Source organism: Bos indicus x Bos taurus, chromosome 5 (assembly GCF_003369695.1).
Source record: "Bos indicus x Bos taurus breed Angus x Brahman F1 hybrid chromosome 5, Bos_hybrid_MaternalHap_v2.0, whole genome shotgun sequence".
In the NCBI taxonomy this organism is placed as follows: domain Eukaryota; kingdom Metazoa; phylum Chordata; class Mammalia; order Artiodactyla; family Bovidae; genus Bos; species Bos indicus x Bos taurus.
In genome coordinates, this window is record NC_040080.1 from 72,379,547 (window position 1) to 72,398,528 (window position 18,982).

The window sequence follows — 18,982 nt, forward strand, 5'->3', positions numbered from 1 at the left end:
GCTTGTGACCCCACGGATAGCCCACCAGGCTCCTCTGTCCATGGAATTCTCCAAGCAAGAATACTGGAGTGGGTAGCTATTTCCTTCTCCAGGGGATCTTCCCAACCCAGGGATCGAACCCGGGTCTTTTGCATTGCAGGCAGATTCTTTACCACTGTGCCCACCTAAGAAGCCTCACAATAGCATTACATTCCCTAATTCTAAAACAGATTGGACCTGTCACACACACACACACAGAGCAAAGCTAAACTGAGATGCAAACAGTAGGCAGATGGACAGGATGCCTCACCAGCTAAGTATCCTATACTCCAATCTGAGAAAAACTGGATTTGTAAATAGCTCCAACTGTAAATATGAAAATTTCTGAATGATGAAGGTCTGTTATGTTACACTAGTCACTCCTGGAATCTGAGTGTTTGATTAGATGACCAGAATTTATGGTGATGATGCTGATGTTTGGACATGAAAACCAATGAGCAAAAAGCTGTAAATCTGATCACTATGGCAACCATTTAGAGAACACATGTACTATATTTATTGCCACTGTCCTATTGGATCCTAAATCCCAACTAAGTCACAGCATATAAAGTGCTTGTTTTCTTCTCTGGATGAGTACTTTTCCTATTGGCAAAGTGAAATTAAAAAATCATGGTTTGCAAGTGACATCCTTTATTTTGGGTGGTAACAATCATCTTGTCTAAACACAGGCTTACTTTTGAATCAGATGGAGACATTTTGAAAATCTTGGACAGGCAGAAAAACTATGTATTAAAAAGAAAGTGCTATAAAAGAGTATCAGGACAGGCTACTCTTACTTCCATAGCAAAGTTCTTTGGACCTGACTTGAACCAAATAAATGTGGTAGAAACCGCTGGTGTGACCATGGAAGTGGCAAACGAGAGCCAGCGGTCCTGTGTCCTGTTGTCTGTCACTGAGACCTTGTCAAAGCAATGCCCGAAGAGTGATTTTTGTAAGTATGAAAATGTTGGTCTGTCTGCTGCTTTATCTGCGCGTCAGTAACCCTAGACTTCGAGATTAAATAATTGAATTCTCTCATGTTCTGCAGGTGACAGTATGAAAGCTGAGAACAATTAAGTGTCCAGCTCAGGGTCACACAACCTCGTTAGCTGGGACGAGAACCAGGTTTCCTGATTCCTAGTCCATTGCTTTTTCACTGCAGGGAGCAGCTTCCTGTCACCCCACCAGTCTTGTCTTGGTTTTCCATTTGTAGTGTTGACAGTCCTGTGGCACCACCTCTTCCTTCAGGTCCTGTGTTCGTTTCCTAGGGCTGCCGTGACAAAGGAGCGTGAACCTCGGTGCCTTAACACAACACAGATTTATTCTCTAATGGTTCTGGCAACCAAACGTCCAAAAAAAGTAGAGCCATGCTCTATCTGAAGGCTCTAGGAGACACTGTGTTCCATGCCATTTCCTTGGCTTCTGGTGCTACTGGGAACTCTTGATGTTCTTGACTTCTAGCTGCATCGCTCCAGTCTCTCCTTCTGTTGTCTTCCTGTGTGTTCTCATGTCTCTTCTCTTGAAGGAACACCAGTCATCTTTGATTGTGTTGTGTTTAAGTTGCTTCAGCCATGTCCAACTCTTTGCAGCCCTAGGGACTGTAGCCCGCCAGACTCCTCTGTCCATGGGATTCTCCGGGCAAGAATACTGAAGTGGGTTGCCATACCCTCCTCCAGGGAATCTTCCCAACCCAGGGATCGAACCCAAGTCTCTGAGGTCTCCTGCATTGGCAGGTGGTTTCTTTACCACTACAAATGAAAAGGCGCCACTGGGGGAGCCCCATCTTTGATTACGGCCCACCCTAATGACCCCAGCTTAACTTGATCACATATACAAAGACCCTGTTTCCCCATAGATGCACAAAGAGTTAGAACTTCAGCATCTTTGAAGGGGATCACAGTTCAATCCATAATAGGTCTACTTAGCTTCCAAACCATATTTAGAACTAGGCGGGCTTTGTAACACACCATGAGAACTGTAGTGAGTTTCATTAAGTGTAAAGCATCATATCCAATATTTGTAGTTTGTTACAATAATACATTAAAAAGATTTATAGACTGTTTTGGGTGTGATTATTGGATTAATTCCCCACTTTGAAACCATTTGTTGGGTCCTGTTTATTTAAAGGAGGGAATGAATAGACCTGAAAACACCTAATTTTCAGTTTAGCCTGGAAGCCAATAAAAGTTTTTTGTAAAGAATTGAAAACTGTGTCACAGAACATTAGCACTGTATTTGTGTAGTACTTTAGTCTTACCTTCAGTTGTTAGATGCTTGTTTGCATGTGCTAAAGCCTCTAGCTAAGATTTAAAAAAATAAAAACAAAAAACAAATTTTTCAAAAATTATTTTGTGGTAATAAATCTAGAACAGAATGTATGCTCAAAATATTTCATGGTGTGTGTACAATTTTTAAGTAGAAATTAAAAAGAAAGAAATCCTACCTGCAGTCAGCACTCTCCACTGTTTGCATTCCCCTGAACTTCCCTTGTTGAATACAGTCATTTGTGTTCATAAACATTCTTCCTGACCTCATTCTCTAGCACTATTTGATCGATCTTGGAGGAAATGTCCATATAACCTTAATTTGTACATTTTTTTTAAAAGTCTTTTTTAAAGCAAGTAATGGGAATGTATGCTGTTTTTTATGCTGTGTCTTTTATTAACTTTTATATATGTGATTCCAAATCTCTCTTTAAATTAATGTCTTTTAGCTTCAAATTGACTTCTTCCCATAAGGCTAGTCCCCATTTCCTATAATCTTACAGACCTAGGAGAACAACATTTTCCCTTCTGTCGTTTTGATAATTACGTCCTCTGTGCTCAGTGGTGGCCTATTAACTAACATGAATACCATGGGCTTGCAAAATAGCCTCAAATTTCCATATATTAGAACTGTGAGAATTTTCTATAATGGTGCTTTAGCAATAATGATGGAGGTGCAGGCATTTCCTGAGGATTAATGACCAGCTGGGAGGAACCAGTGGCCCTTGGCTCTGCCTCCCAGCCAGCCATTAATTCCGAGGAAATGTCTTTTGCTGAGGTCGTTACTGCTATTACAAGCTTAAAATGGAAAAACATAATAGGCGTATGAGTTACTTTTATGGGTTGATGCAGTTTCCAATGGTATGTACTAATTCGAGAAAATGACTGTGTATACATACAATTGTAAGTCAGACTGTTTGAATCATCCTTTAGTATTCCATATGTTTTATAACTGGAGTTACACAGTTCTCTACCTTTCCTGCTCAAAAAAAAAAAATTGACTCATTAATTTCTACGTTGGTTCAAGCCTTCAAAGTATTGTGTTCCACTGACATATTTGAAAACATCAGTTTCTGTTATCAACCTCGAATAATATTCAGGTTTCACACATGGGCTGAAAGGAAAAAAAAATAAGAGTTCATTTTCCATTTTTGTGATAATACTTTTTCTTTTAGAATGAAACACTGAAAGAAAACATTTTAAGCCCTGTAATAAATTGCTGTGCTGCTTTGATTTTTTTTTTTTTTTACTGTCATTTGTATAAGAGACAGGCTTATATTTATACTTTTCCATAGTGAATCCATGAGACAACAATGCACAACTTAGTTTTTCAGCACTGCAGGGTTTTTAAAAAATCTATATTAAATATTGCAACTATGGGAAACCCTTTAATACAAAAAACACACAAAAAACTCTTAAAAATGAAGCCAAAGTGTCAAAATGCCGCTTTCCATGCTCCTTTCTCTTTTTAAAAAGTAGCCTTTTTTTGTATTTTTCCTTCTGATCTTAATCATCTGGCACTGTTTTTCATCTCAGTTATTAGCAGAGCCAACCTAGAAACATTCTTAAAAGTTATAAAAGGGAGAACCTGAACAATCCTGGAATATTGCCATCCTTGCCCTGATGGAGAAATGTGGTCAGCATCATGCAGGCGTGAGCCTGTGGGCCGTTTTTACCTGTCTCACCTGTTAGTGACTCTCTGTGTTTGTCAAACCTCCGATGTAGGCCAGACTCAGTGGGGAATTTGAAATATTGCAGGACACAGATGTGCACTAAAAGCAATAGGAATCAAGCTAAGAAGTCCTGTCCTATTTGGCCCGCAATTTCCTGTCCCACTTCTTCAAATTTGCTTGTAGCCTACAAGTCATTGTTCATGTTGGTAGACTCATTTGTGCTCAGATTTTCTTGAGCCTACTTTGTCAGAGGTCTTTACATCTCCCCATTCTGCTTCTCTCTCCATCTCCTCAACTTTTGCCATCTACAGAAAGCATAGATGCCGCTTTGCCTCTTTGACTATTCCTTTGCTTTCTTTCACTTTTGTTGAAGGTGCTAGGATTCTCCCAGTTCTTCTGGAGCAGCAATGCCGAATAGAATATTCTGCGTTGATGGAACTGTTAATGTTCTGTATCTGTGCCATCCAATATGGAAGTCACTAGCCACATGTGGCTGCTTGAACAATTGAAATGTAGCTGGTGCATTTGAAGAACTAAATATTTGGTTTTATTTCATTTTAACTAATTGAAGTTTAGATAGCTTCACATGGCTAGTGACTACTGTATTGGTCAGTGCAGTCATCTTGGATCCATTATATCTTTGCCTTGCCTCCATTATCTGTCCTTTTTAACTTTAGTGCAGTTTAGTTCAGTTGCTCAGTCATGTCCAACTTTTTGCGACTCCATGGACTGCAGCACACCAGGCTTCCCTGTCCATCACCAACTCCCAGAGCTTACTCAAACTCATGCTCATTGAGTTGGTGATGCCATCCAACCATCTCATCCTCTGTCATCCCCTTCTCCTCCCACCTTCAGTCTTTCGCAGCATCAGGGTCTTTTCCAATGAGTCAGTTCTTTACATCAGATGGCCAGAGTATTGGAGCTTTAGCTTCAGTATCTGTCCTTCCAATGAATATTCGGGATTGATTTCCTTTAGGATGGACTGGTTGGATCTCCTTGCAGTCTGAGGGACTCTCAAGAGTCTTCTCCAACACCTCAGTTCAAAAGCATCAATTCGTCAGCACTCAGCTTTCTTTGTAGTCCAACTCTCACATCCATATGTGACTACTGGAAAAACCATAGCTTTGACTAGACAGACCTTTGTTGGCAAAGTAATGTCTCTACTTTTTAATATGCTGTCTAGGTTGGTCATAACATTTCTTCCAAGGAAGAAGCATCTTTTAATTTCATGGCTGCAGTTACCATCTACAGTGATTTTGGAGCCCCCCAAAATAAAATCTGTCACTGTTTCCATTGTTTCCCCATCTGTTTGCCATGAAGTCATGGGATCAGATGCCATGATCTTAGTTTTCTGAATGTTGAGCTTCAAGCCAACTTTTTCACTCTTCTCTTTCACTTTCATCAAGAGACTCTTTAGTTCATCTTCACTTTCTGCCATAAGGGTGGTGTCATCTGCATATCTGAGGTTATTGGTATTTCTCCCAGCAATCTTGATTCCAGCTTGTGCTTCATCCAGTCCATCGTTTCTCATGATGTACTCTGCATATCAATTCTGTTGTGTCTTTTTCCCCTGGAGGGGACCTTAATGCCCTCCAACCTCAACTTTGCCATATTCTGCCTTTGGTCTCTTGCCTAGTTCGATATGACAAAATCGAGAGGCCTCTGTGCATAGACCTGGAGAAAGTATAGAGACCAAGAAAGCGTAGTCCTGGGACTTCCTTGATTGTACCAGTGGCTGAGACACTACTCTTCCACTATAAGCGGTGCTGGTTCAATCCCTGGTTGAAGAACTAAGATCCCACATGCCTTGTGGTGCAGCCAAACATTTTTTAAAAAAAGAGAACAGTCCATTTCATCTCCTCTAAGGGCTTACAGAGTAGAAAGAACCAGAGTTTTCTGTGTTATAGGGAACAGACCGCTCACGATCCAGCATTAACCAGGAGTAAGCCATTTACGGATTTTCCTGAAGGACTTTATGGCTTTGAGATGGGAGGTATTACAAAAGAGTGTGATTTTATTTAGAAAAGGGTTGGAAACTTTCAAACTGTTTTAAATGGGGTAGTTTATAAGGTATAACACCATTACCTCTTAAAATACCACACTAGTGCCTCAGAATTAAGGTGATTGTATGTCATGGTTTTTTTCAGTACAGTTTCAGTTTATGCTGCCTGTTCCAGTGTAACTACCAGTAGGACCCCTGCCAGTCTCCAAGGTGTCCAGCTTGGGAGGGTAAATCCTATAATCCCCTTGCCTACAGTCTGCCTAAATTTTATACACACACACACACACACACACACACACACACACGCAGTTTGTGCCTCTCCTAATCTTGTTGCATTTGTGCTCTTCAGTTACTTCCAGATTTTTCTTTCATGTCACTTCTCTATCGGGTCATTCCTCTGTTTGGGAACTGCCAATAGCTCCTGAATCAATTATAAATTTTTCAAGTCTCATAAATAGAACTATTGAGCTCTGTTTTTTTCCTCACATACATGTAGCCAAGTGAATAAGCTTCCTATTCCACGAACAAGGCAGACACTTTCTCACCTTCACTTTGACTGGAATCTCTTTCTCGCATGTCCAGCTGCTGAAAATCTTCTCCAGCCTTCCACGTCCAGTCTAGACACGACTCTTTTATGAAGTAACCCCTGACTCTCCTGGTCAAAAGTGGACTGTCTCACCCCTGAATATGAACATACATTGTTAGTGCCTTGCTTAAAGCATGATCCATTTTCCTTTGTACTGAGACTTTTTGAATAGTTCCCATCTCTGTTTAGCAGTTTTATACTCTTTGAGAAGAGCTACCACGTGTTTTGCATTTTCTTTAAAACCCAGGACAGGGGTATACAGTAGTTGCTTAATACATATTTGTTGAATAAAATTTAAAATGCCTATGGCTGGGCAACTTAGGTCATTCCCCAAAGATGATTTCTTAAAACTGTGTAATTGGAAGCTTTTTTTTCCCAAGTATTTCCACAGTTTATGCCATTAATTATAGTACTCAGAGGAATTACCGCTGCTATTAATCTCTTGGATCCAATACTTAGAGACATAAATATAAGTGACATTAGCTCCACCACTACATTCAGTGAGATTACAAAATAGAGAGTAGACTTAGAAGCAGATGTCAGAAAAATACCTGCAAAGATAACAAAATGTAGAAAATCTTGCTAAGTTTATAAGTTTAGTTCAGGGACACAGTCTAAGATGAAACTGCCAAACAAGATTGATAACATGGTAGCCTACTCTTCTGCACTTCTGGAGAGAGCTGTGTCTGTTTGGGGGAATTTTCCTCCAAATAAAAACCAAAAAAAATGTGTTTGAGTGACTTTTAAAAGATCATTTAAAGAAGTAACACTTGTTGATTGGGATGGACAAAAGAAAGTTGCATGTGGCAAAATTTATATGTGAATATACTTATTGTTTTTAATCCTTTTTCTGTGTATATATGGTACACTGAATTTAGAAAATAAATTAGTTTTCTTTTTAAAAATTATATTCTAATTTTAAAAGGTACAACTGACATATAACATTATATTAGTTTCAGGTGTATTGCATAATGATTCAGTGTTGGTGTATATTGCAAAAGGATCACCATAATAAATCTAGTTAACATCTATCATTAACTATAATTGCTATGCTGTAAGTACATGCTCATGACTTATCACTGGAAGTTTGTACCTTTTGACTGTCTTCTAGATTTCTGTATATTTGATTTAAGCATCTTATATGTCCATGGTAAACAAAATGGTAAAATCTTAAGAGTAAATTCAGTAAAGAAATATTGCAACTATTTTCTGAATAGACAATTCTTTAAAATTTAATTAATTGACATTTAAAAATTTTGCATGGGCATGTTCCTAACTGCACAATGAGACTTTAGATTGTAAAGGGTGGTAACAAAAGAATAAGCATTGGATATGTTTACTTTTTCTCAGACTCTTGCAAGAAACTTACCAAAACACATATGCACACCCTATACAACTTCAAACAACAGAAAATAGCTTTTTCTCTACCCACTTGTCTCCCTGCTTCCCACAATCCCTATCATGACCATGTGGTATCCAAGTTGGTCATGTCCAACTCTTTACAACCCCATGGTCTGTAGCCTGCCAGGCTCCTCTGTCCATGGAATTTTCCAGGCAAGATTACTGGGGCAGGTTGCCATTTCCTACTCCAGGGGATCTTCCTGACTCAGGGATTGAACTTGCATCTCTTGCATTGGCAGGCAAATTCTTTACCACTGGGCCACCTGGGGAGCCCACCACCACCATGACTACCAATAGGCTTAAGTATTTGAAGTACTTTCACATTTTTATGTTACATAAGAAGTGAAGAAAAACTATTCCTGAAAGTGCATTTAAAATACTGTTTTCAAATAGTTAATCTTCTGGTTGTACAAAACAGAAGCCGGTTGTTAGAAATCTCATGTGCTTCAAACATTTAGAAGGCGGTAAGTGTAAAGGACTAGAAGCATGAGTCTAGTGCTTCTTGGAGGGTGGCCATATGCCCATAGCTAAGAGACAAAAAACCCAGGAAGGAGAAGAGTGGGTTTAGATAAGTTCCAAGTAGAGATGAAATAATCATATCCTTGTCATGTATGGATGACGTTTGAGAAAGGAAGCTGAGCCACAGATAAAGATACGAGGGCTATTTGTGGTAGTAAGTGAAGCCATGGCTGTGGATAAAGATCACTAGAAAACGTGGAAAAAGAAAAGTGATGGAAAAAAAGGAGGTGGTGCAGAAAGTGGAGAAGAAAGGGAATATGGGAGCATTACACACAAAGGAGATGAAATAGGCTGCTAGGGATGGTTTATGGCCCAGTGGTTGCACCATGAACAGGACGTCTGTATGACTCCCTGGCCCCTTCCTCACCCAAGCTCAGCTCATGGTCTTTAAGTTCTCCACAGACTCACTGAAATAAGCACACCGCAGACAGCAGTGAGCCCTGCATCCTGGTGATACCATCAGTGCTCAAAGACAGCAAGGGAATGAGACCAAGGAGAATCCTTTTGGAGGCCAGATCATTAACTCCTATCTATGACATCCCTTTTTCCATCTGGAAAAGTTAAATTCTCTTGTGCAATTAGCTTTGCAGAATGGAGCAGTTTTGTTGGTTTACTGATACTGGTGAGCAAAATGGGCACAAGTGCAAGTCCTGGCGCCAGCAGTTGATTGCACCTTCCTTTCTGAGGCAGATGTGAATGTAAAGAAGAGAGAAATGTCCCTGGGGTGTTGTTGATTAAACTGACAGCCTTAGCTTTCAGGATCATTAGATTTCAAAGACAAAAAAAAAAGGGCCCGCCAAGATGATATCCTTTGCACGGATCAGATGATGAGGAACTGAGTTGTAATTTGGGACTCATTCACAAGAAAAGGTCTGAAGGGTTTTCACATGAATAGGATCATAAGGGTCAGAATGCCAGGATCTGTGCCCACCACAGTCTCTCTGACCTGTAGTAGACTTCGCATCTAAGACTGGCTGAACAGTTTCAGTAATGCAACAGAAAGGCTCTATTCTGTAGAGCTAATTGCAAAACAAAACTCACTTCTCCAGATGGAAAATGGGATACTCAAATCCACTGAAGGAAAGAAACACGGTTTCCCCCACCACAGCTCTGCAGTCTTAGTTCCATGGGTCTTATGTATGCGCAGTAAACATTTATGACCATATTTAGGTCCAGGCAGCATGTGGGATTTTGTGCTAGTGGTTGCTGATGAATACCTCCAATAGGAATCCTTTATGTCTGAGGTATCCATGGTAACTAAGTCGAGCCCATTTCCATTGTGCTGTTAGCTGGCCATACTTTGACTCTTTGGGCTCCAGGATTCCTAATTCTTATAACAACCCAGAGAGGTAGGTAAGTGCTTTTCAGAAAAGCAACCTTAAGCAAGGGATTTGAGATTTGAAGAATACCACATAGCTACCAAGATGATACTTTTTGACTCACGGGTTAATTTAATTGAGGAGTGCTCCAAAGTCAACAATTCCATAGCTAGCAACAGAATTATGATTATTAGGAAAATAATAGCTTTTTCTCTCACCTCTGAAATTTTCTGCGATGTTATGGACTTCATCGTTGGTTGTATATTTTGTAGGTAGCTCGTGTTCACCCTGCACTTGGCAGAGATCGCTAGATTTGTTACCTTAATAGCAATGTTCATTTTTTTAAGTACAGGGAAATATTTGACATACTGGAAAAATGCTTTAAAATAATGACATTAATATTATAATGTTGTATATCCTTTTTTTCCCCTAGGATACCCTGCAAATGTTCTATGGTGTCTGCATTTAACACACGTAGTAGATGTGCTTTTGTTCGCATGTGCACTGGCCACTTGAGCCCCAGCATACAATTGCCAGTGGCCTTTATTTCCTAGCTCATTTAACTGGGATCAGAAATAGTGGGATGTATTTTACTCACTTCAGTTTTTTTGAACATTAGTGTATTTTTGCTTGATTTTCTGATGGTGAACTTTTTTTTTTTTTTCCATGGAAAGGCATTTTATTTTAAATATAGCAGTGTGTACATGTCAATTTATTTCATACTAAACATTTATAAGTAGAAATGAAAGCACTGTATATAAATGAAGTGTGAATGCACTGAAAATATTATAGCTGCTGTTTTAAAATAGTTATATTAAATTTAAATCTAAGTTAGTCCTCAGACTTTCTAAAGTTTTCCTATTTGAATGGAAATACAATGTGGAATGCACCAGAGTGACATTTTTCCATTTCCCCATTGCCAAGATGGGAAGACACTTGCACTAAGCATCTGAATCCACATCTTTTTCACTAATATTCACACTGTCACTATGGCTAAGATGATGGAGCATCAAATGTGTGAATTCTAGGGAATCACATCAGATTTACTTATAATTGATTTGTGTGCAAGGAGGGCAGGCCTCTATGTTGGAGAGAAAAAAAGTTCTGAAATGTGTAAGAAAGAATGGAAACCAAGAATCATCCCTAAGGAGAGCTATTTGCTCATTCAGCTCACCTTTCTCCTATCAGTGCTAATCCTGGGCACCGACCAGATATTGAGGATACACTGGTGAGCACTTCAAGGCCCCTGCTCTCATGGATCTTACATTCTAAAGAGGGACTATGAACAGCGGCCTAGTTACTCAAGAATAAAGATGATCATTTCTTGCCGTGATGAGAGCTGTGGATAGAGGTGAACCATGTTCATGTAATAGAGGAGTCGGGGAGGCTGCTTTAGATAGGGCAATCTGGGTGGGCATTGTGGAGGAGGTGCCATGTGAACTGAGAGCCCCGAGTGAGACTAAGCCAGCCTCATAGCTGGTAGATCTGGTGGTCTGGCTGACATTAACAGCAGATGGGGACGAGGGGTGGGGGGTTAGAAGGGGCTTGCTGAGCATTCAGCTTTATTTTTCTTATCCCTTGGATTATGAAGAATGCAATAGTCAGAATACCCAAGGATTTGTTGGAGATATTATAAGAGGCAGGAAAAAGGTGACAGGATTCACTCTGTCTATTCTTGTGATACCTATGTGAGTGTTTGTAAGCTTTAAAATATAATAAAGGTTACCTCTCCCACCTTAGCCCACCTTTTATTTTTCAGCACAGATTTAAGAAAGCGATCAAAGCAGTCATTATTAAAAATAGTCATTCTTCTTAGCAGTGCTAACTCAGAAAATAAAATCACTGGCACTTAGCTGAGATGTAGACCACATGTATCAGCACTGCTTGGCCTTGTGCCCCTTAAACCCATCTGAGTCAGATTGTTCTTTCTGCTGCTGTTTTTCCTGTAGAAATGAGAGAGACAGAAAGTATGTGTGTAGGGATGGGAAAGGAGAACTCACTTCTGGTTTTCCGGTTTCTACGCACTGCAAAAGTGCATAGTAGAGGGGGAAACAGAATATGTGAAGAAAGATGTAGAATGCGGTGCAGCAGATTCCTTAGTTGTGGGTTGAATTACCAGCTCATATAACAACAACAAAATGTGGACACTGTGAATTAGGACCTGCTGTTGTTCTTAGCTGGTGCTCATGAGGTAGTGGATGGCATGAACTGTGAAGAAGTGACTTGTGCTGTTTTGATGATAAACAGAGGTCTAGCCCCCAAGGCACTGAATTCTTTTCCAACTTCTTCCTCTGAGATCTTCCTTTGACATCTTCTGTGATGTTATGGACTTCATCGTTGGTTGTATATTTTGTAGGTTGAGAACATGTTCCTCTGTTGGGAAACAAAGGTAGCATGAAAACCTTGAGATCTTCTCAGGAAGAGGAACCTCTAGGAACTTATTCTTCTGGGGAGAGCCAGGACTCAGAACACTTGGAATGGTATCTGAGCAGGAGGAGTTGGAATTGGCTGGCCAGTGAGTGTTTATTATGCTTAAGCTACAGAGCTAATTACTGTGAGCAGACACAAAGGAAAGAGAAGACCAAAACCCTATCCTCGTGATACTGACAAATCAGTTGGCCTGAGCACACAGGAATTAACCAAAGAACACTTCTGCCAAGTTCCAGTTGTGTAAAAGGGGAGGATATGAGTCTTGTAGGGAACACAGAGTTGAGGCATGAGTAATTGGTCAGTAAGGCTGCCTGCAGGAGAATTTTGGGCGGAGTTTTGGAGGAAGTGAGGACAAGACTGGAGTTAACATACGTAAAACTTGTCACCTGAAGAAGACTGGAACCACCTGGAGGTTGAGAATGCAGTATCTCTTTCTTATATGTTCCCTGAGGTCCCTTGTTACTCTATAGCAGTGTTTACCAAGAGCTGGAATGAGGGACTTGGGCGCCATGTTGCTACATCCATGAAAGACTGGCCTTCTACTCTGCCACCGGCCACAGCTCAAAATGGAAACAAGTGTCACAGGTACCTGTAGTCCTGTCCCTTTTGTCTTCCTATGTCCACTCGCTTTCGAGCTCTTTCTCCGTCCAACATTGCTCACAAAGGAATCTCTGAGTCTGAGAAAGAACAAATATCCAGTAACCTTCTGCCGCTGGCCTCACTGAAAGGGGAGAGAATTCTGTTGAATGCCATTGGAAATGTAAGGATCTCTTGTGACAGTCAAGTCTCAGGAGGAAACTAGTGGTTAAATTGCTAAGTTCTTTGAGGCACTTGCAGTGCAGATAAGTGCCTGACCTCTCAGTATCATGTTTCTGACTTCTTTGTTCTGGCTTCGTTTTTTTTTTTTTTCAAAATGCCATTTTCATTTGTTCTTAGAGTGAAGAACACGTCAAAGAGCCTTTCTAGCAGTAGGTGGTTTTACAGAGCACATGAAGAATGAAAACTAAATTATCATCCTGGAAGCAGTCCACTAGCATCAGGGAGGTGTCAGATTACGTTCCAGGCTTGGCTGTGTCAGAATGTGAAACAGGAAAGGGAGGACGGAGGCAATGTTGCATCAATTGGGCCCAAAGCCCCCTTTACCTTGAATATGGAGAAAAATCGAGGCAAGATTTTTTTTTTAACTATTTTCTCCATGGTTCTTATCTAATTCAGTACATCTTAAATGATAGTTTATAGAATGCTGATACATCAGGAAAAAACCCCAGGTTGTACTGGTCTTGCATGTTCTCACCTAGCTCTTTTACCTGAATCCTCATTACAATCTATGGGAATGTTAGCATCATTCCCATAGATTAGTTTTAATTAATCTATATTAGTCTTAATGCTATCAGCTAGGTGATTCGTGGGTTTTATTGGTTATTCTTTTTTTTTAATTTGACCGCACCATGAGGCATGTGGGCTCTTAGTTCCCCACTCCTGCATTGGAAGCACAGAGTCTTAACCACTGGACCGCCAGGGAAGTCCCCCTTTTTTGGTTATTCTTGATAAACTAATGGAATCGTGGCATTTGGAAATTAAAAATTAACTCAAGAATTTGTGCCAAAACTCAAATTACAGATACTATTGTATTTTAAGTGCCAGTGCTGTCCCAAACCACCAACACATTGTGTACCAGTTAGTCTAATAGATTACCATTGATTTCCTGTTCCATATATTTTAAGAGATTGACGTTAGTAAGCTGCTTTATTGTTGTTGTTGTTTAGTTGCTAAGTCGTATCCGACTTTTGTGACCCTGTGGACTGTAGTCCACCAGGTTCCTCTGTCCATGGGATTTCCCAGGCAAGAGTACCTGAGTGGGTTGCCATTTCCTTCTCCAGGGGATTTTCCCGACCCAGGGATCGAACCCTCATCTCCTGCACTGGCAGGTGGATTCTTTACCACTGAACCACTAGGGAAGCCCAGTAAGCTGCTACACTTCCTTAATCAAAGAGGCAGGAACCTTTGCAAAACACTCAGCTGATGAAATGGCTCACTAAAATGAGTCTAGAAAACTGTTAACTGTTTTCTAACACTCCTGCTGAACTCAACTCACTACCAAGTAGACTTTGATTCATTTGTGTGTAGAGTTCCCTAGGCCAGGTTAGCTTGGCTATATATATATATTTATCAGTTGAAATAGGGTACTGCTGCTATTGTCATCATGTATCTATACATAAATCAGAGCAAGGCCAGAGGAGGAACATGGTAGATCACAGAGCAACTGAGAAAGATGACAGCAGTGACTAGAAAATAAAACATAATGGTTGTATTTCAGGGACCCTACCCAACAGATGGTAGTTATCATAGCTTTTGAAGTTTCATCTGATTACTTTGCCAACAAAGGTCCATCTAGTCAAGGCTATGGTGTTTCCAGTGGTCATGTATGGATGTGAGAGTTGGACTATAAAGAAAGCTGAGCACAGAAGAATTGATGCTTTTGAACTGTGGTGTTGGAGAAGATTCTTGAGAGTCCCTTGGACTGCAAGGAGATCCAACCAGTCCATCCTAAAGGAGATCAGTCCTGGGTGTTCATTAGAAGGACTGATGTTGAAGCTGAACCTCCAATACCTTGGCCACCTGATGCGAAGAGCTGACTCATTTGAAAAGACCCTGATGCTGGGAAAGATTGAGGGCAGGAGGAGAAGGGGATGACAGAGGATGAGATGGTTGGATGGCATCACCGACTCAATGGACATGGGTTTGGGTGGACTCTGGGAGTTGGTGATGGACAGGGAGGCCTGGCGTGCTGCAGTTCAAAGAGTTGGACATGACTGAGCGACTGAACTGAACTGAACTGATAGGTTGATTGATCCTCAAGTCTAACCTGACATTGTAGTCCACACTCCTCTCTTGCTATCTGCTGACATAATTGGGGAGAAGTTGAAGTTACCTTCTGTCAATGGGGTAACTCCTCAGCAAACATAGTAAACTACCCTCCATTGTACCACTCCTCCCTATAAAATGGGCTAGAGATTCCTGTTCCATTTCTGTATTTAAGAAAGAATGATCAAACTCTTTTATTTCGAAAGGATACACATACCCCCAATGTTTATAGCAGCACTACTTACAATAACCAAGACATGGAAGCAACCTAAATGTTCATTTACAGACAAATGGATAAAGAAGATGTGGTGTGTATATACAATGGGATGTTAGCCATTCAGCCATGAAAAAAAATGAAATGATGCCATCTGTAGCAATATGGATGGACCTAGAGATTATCATGGGCTTCCCTGGTGGCTCAGACGGTAAAGAGTCTGCCCACAATGCGGTAGACCTGGGTTTGATCCCTGGGTTGGGAAGATTCCCTGGAGAAGAGAAAGGCTATCCACGTCAGTATTCTTGCCTGGATAATCCCATGGACAAAGGAGCCTGGCAGGCTACAAGTCCATGGGGGTCACGAGGAGTCGGATACAATCGAGCAATTTTCACTAGAGAATATCATATGAAGTGAAGTAAGTCAGAGAAGGAAAGACAAATACCATATGATATCACTTATATGCGGAATCTAAAATATGATACAAATGAACTTGTTTACAAAATAGGAACAGACTCATAGACATAACAACATACTTATGGTTACTAAAGGGGAAAGGGGTCAGAGTGGGATAAATTAGGTGTTTGGGATTAGCAGATACAAGCTACTATATAGAAAACAGATAAACAACAAGGCCCTACTGTATAGCACAGGGAACTATATTCAGTGTCCTGTAATACACCATAATGGAAAAGAACATGGAAATGAATTTTCATATATATGAATATATATGAAATACATTTATTATTTTATATATGCATATACATCGTATATTATATATATATATATATATATAATTCTGCTGTACACCAGAAACTAACAACTTCGTGAATCAACTATAATTCAATTTAAAAACAAGAATGGTCAAGAAATACAGTGCACATTTCATTCTGGTATATACTATTTGAGCGTCTTTTCTCAATGTAAGTAATGTAAATGGGGCATCTAAACATAGTCCCACTTAATATTCATAATCAATACTTATTAAGTGACTCCCAAATATCAGGGTATATTCTAGAAGCCTCAGAATAAACCTTTAAAGGGTACCTTATTGACATAATTTTATAAATGAAACTGAGTTTCGGAAAACTGAAGTAATTTGTACAAATACACAGTTCAGTTCTGTCGCTCAGTCGTGTCCAACTCTTTGCAACCCATGGACTGCAGCACGCCAGGCCTTCCCTGTCCATCACCAATTCCCGGAGCTTGCTCAAACTCATGTCCATTGAGTCAGTGATGCCATCCAACCATCTCATCCTCTGTTGTCCCCTTCTCCTCCTGCCCTCAATCTTTCCCAGCATCAGGGTCTTTTCTAAGGAGTCAGCTCTTCACGTCAGGTGGCCGAAGTATTGGAGTTTTAGCTTCAGCATCAGTCCTTCCAATGAACATTCAGACTGATCTCCTTTAGGATGGACTGACTGGATCTCCTGGCAGTCCAAGGGACACTCAAGAGTCTTCTCCAACATCACAGTTCAAAAGCATCTATTCTTCGGCTCTCAGCTTTCTTTAAGGTCCAACTCTCACATCCATACATGACTACTAGAAAAACCATAGCTTTAACTAGACAGACCTTTGTCAGCAAAGTAATGTGTTTGCTTTTTAATATAAAGAGAAGGTTGGAGAAGGAAATGGCAACCCACTCCAGTACTCTTGCCTGGAAAGCCCATGGACAGAGAAGCCTAGTAGGCTACAGTCCATGGGGTTACAAAGAGTTGGACACAACTGAGTGACTTCACTTTATTTACTTTACTTTTTAGGTTGGTCATAGCTTTTCTTCTAAGGAGCAAGCATCTTTGAATTTCATGGCTGCAGTCACCATCTGCAGTGATTTTGGAGCCCAGGAAAATAAAGTCTGTCACTGTTTCTATCGTTTCCCCATCTGTTTGCCATGAAGTGATGGTACCGGAGGCCATGATCTTGGTTTTTTGAATGTTGAGTTTTTAAGCCAGCTTTTTCACTTTCCTCTTTTAGGTTCATCAAGAGGCTCTTTAGTTCCTCTTCACTTTCTGCCACAAGGGTGGTGTCATCTGCATATCTGAGGTTATTGATATTTCTCCCAGCAATCTTGATTTCACCTTGTGCTTCATCCAACCTGACATTTTGCATGATGTACTCTGCATATAATGGAGAAGGAAATGGCAACCCACTTCAGTATCCTTGCCTGGAGAATTCCATGGACAGAGGAGCCTGGTGGGCTACAATCCATGGGGTCGCAAAGAGTTGGACAACACTGACTAACACTACACTCTGCATATAAATTACATAAGCAGGGTGACAATATATAGTCTTGATGTACTCCTTTCCGGATTTGGAACCAGTCCATTGTTCCATGTCCTATTCTAAGTGTTGCTTCTTGACCTGCATATAGGTTTCTCAGGAGGCAGGTAAGGTGGTCTGGTATTCCCGTCTCTTTAAGAATTTCCCACAGTTTGTTGTGATCCACACAGTCAAAGGCTTTGGCATAGTCAATAAAGCAGAAGTAGATAGTTTTCTGGAATTCTCTTGCTTTTTCTGTGATCCAATGAATGTTGGCAAAAGTTAGGGAGTAACAAAATAAGTCTAGAGTCCAGATCTATCATACTCACAAACCCATGATTTTTCAATACTATGTGGCCAATCCAATTAGAAAAATCTGAAAATCTTATACTTTTCAGTCTTTCTTGTACTTGGCTTTCAGATTAAAAGTATTGGTTATACTTTGCAAAAATGTGGTGCTCAATATTCCAATTAGATTTAATAAACATTTATTGAGCACTTAATAGGTTCGTAAGTAAATAAAATATGGTTCTTAGCATTAAGAACTTAAAATCTAAGGGTAGATATGCATACACTTGAAACTTCTATTTGGAACTCCAGTTATGAGCCAGGAGCTATGCTAGGTGCATTGCAAACATTATCTTGCTTTACTATTATATCTTTCTAAGAGTCTTACAAAGTAGGTATTTTATAAATATTTTTGCCAAGATGTAAATCGTAAACAAAGATCAATTAGGCCAGTATTCCAACTAGGTAAAATAAGGAAAGTTTTATCAAGAAGATAAATGGCACTTCAAGCTGAGCCCTAAAGAGTATCTGGGATTTAAATAGGATGGCTGGAAGATGAAGTTCCTGGAGAAAGCCTTCCATGCTATGTGAAAAGAAGGAACAAATCAATGAGGGCAAGGAAGTGTAGGGCGTGTTCAAGTGAGAACAGATAGTTTGTATGGGATAGTATAAATTAGGCCCATAGTGTGGGAAGGAAGTGATAATATAGGTCATGAAGACCATGCCCTGCATGCTCACAGAGATCAGGCATCATAGGAAATGGGAAGCTATTAAAGACTTTGTCATAACAGAATGATACATCTGATTTGATTCAGAAAAAAAGTCAGTCAGAAGCCTATATCAATAACCATAGATTGTCTCATGACCAATGCATTAGAATTATTTGCTATAATCATTTCCTTTAAAACATCATTTTTAAAAAGAAGTATTTAAAATACAGGTAATTAACATTTTATAAGGGCTTCCCTGGTGGATCAGATGGTAAAGAATCCACCTGCAATGCAGGAGACCTGGGTTTGATCCCTGAGTTGGGAAGATCCCTTGGAGGAGGGCATGGCAACCCACTCCAGTATTCTTGCCTGGAGAATCCCCATGGACAGAGGAGCCTGGCAGGCTATAGTCCATGGGGTCGCAAAGAGTTGGACAC

At 40.2% G+C, this 18,982-nt stretch overlaps 1 protein-coding gene and 1 long non-coding RNA gene across 2 annotated transcripts in view; one reads left to right on the forward strand and one right to left on the reverse strand.

The window, feature by feature from the left end:
• HMGA2 (high mobility group AT-hook 2) overlaps positions 1-18,982 on the forward strand; it is a 149,455-nt gene that overhangs the window by 33,273 nt on the left and 97,200 nt on the right. The window lies entirely within an intron of this gene.
• LOC113892940 overlaps positions 653-18,982 on the reverse strand; it is a 31,184-nt gene continuing 12,854 nt past the window's right edge. The window contains exons 2-4 of the long non-coding RNA XR_003511177.1: positions 12,802-12,933; positions 6,503-12,155; positions 653-3,396 (exon numbers count right to left, since the gene is read on the reverse strand). This is a non-coding gene — a long non-coding RNA (uncharacterized LOC113892940). The remainder of the gene's footprint in view (positions 3,397-6,502; positions 12,156-12,801; positions 12,934-18,982) is intronic.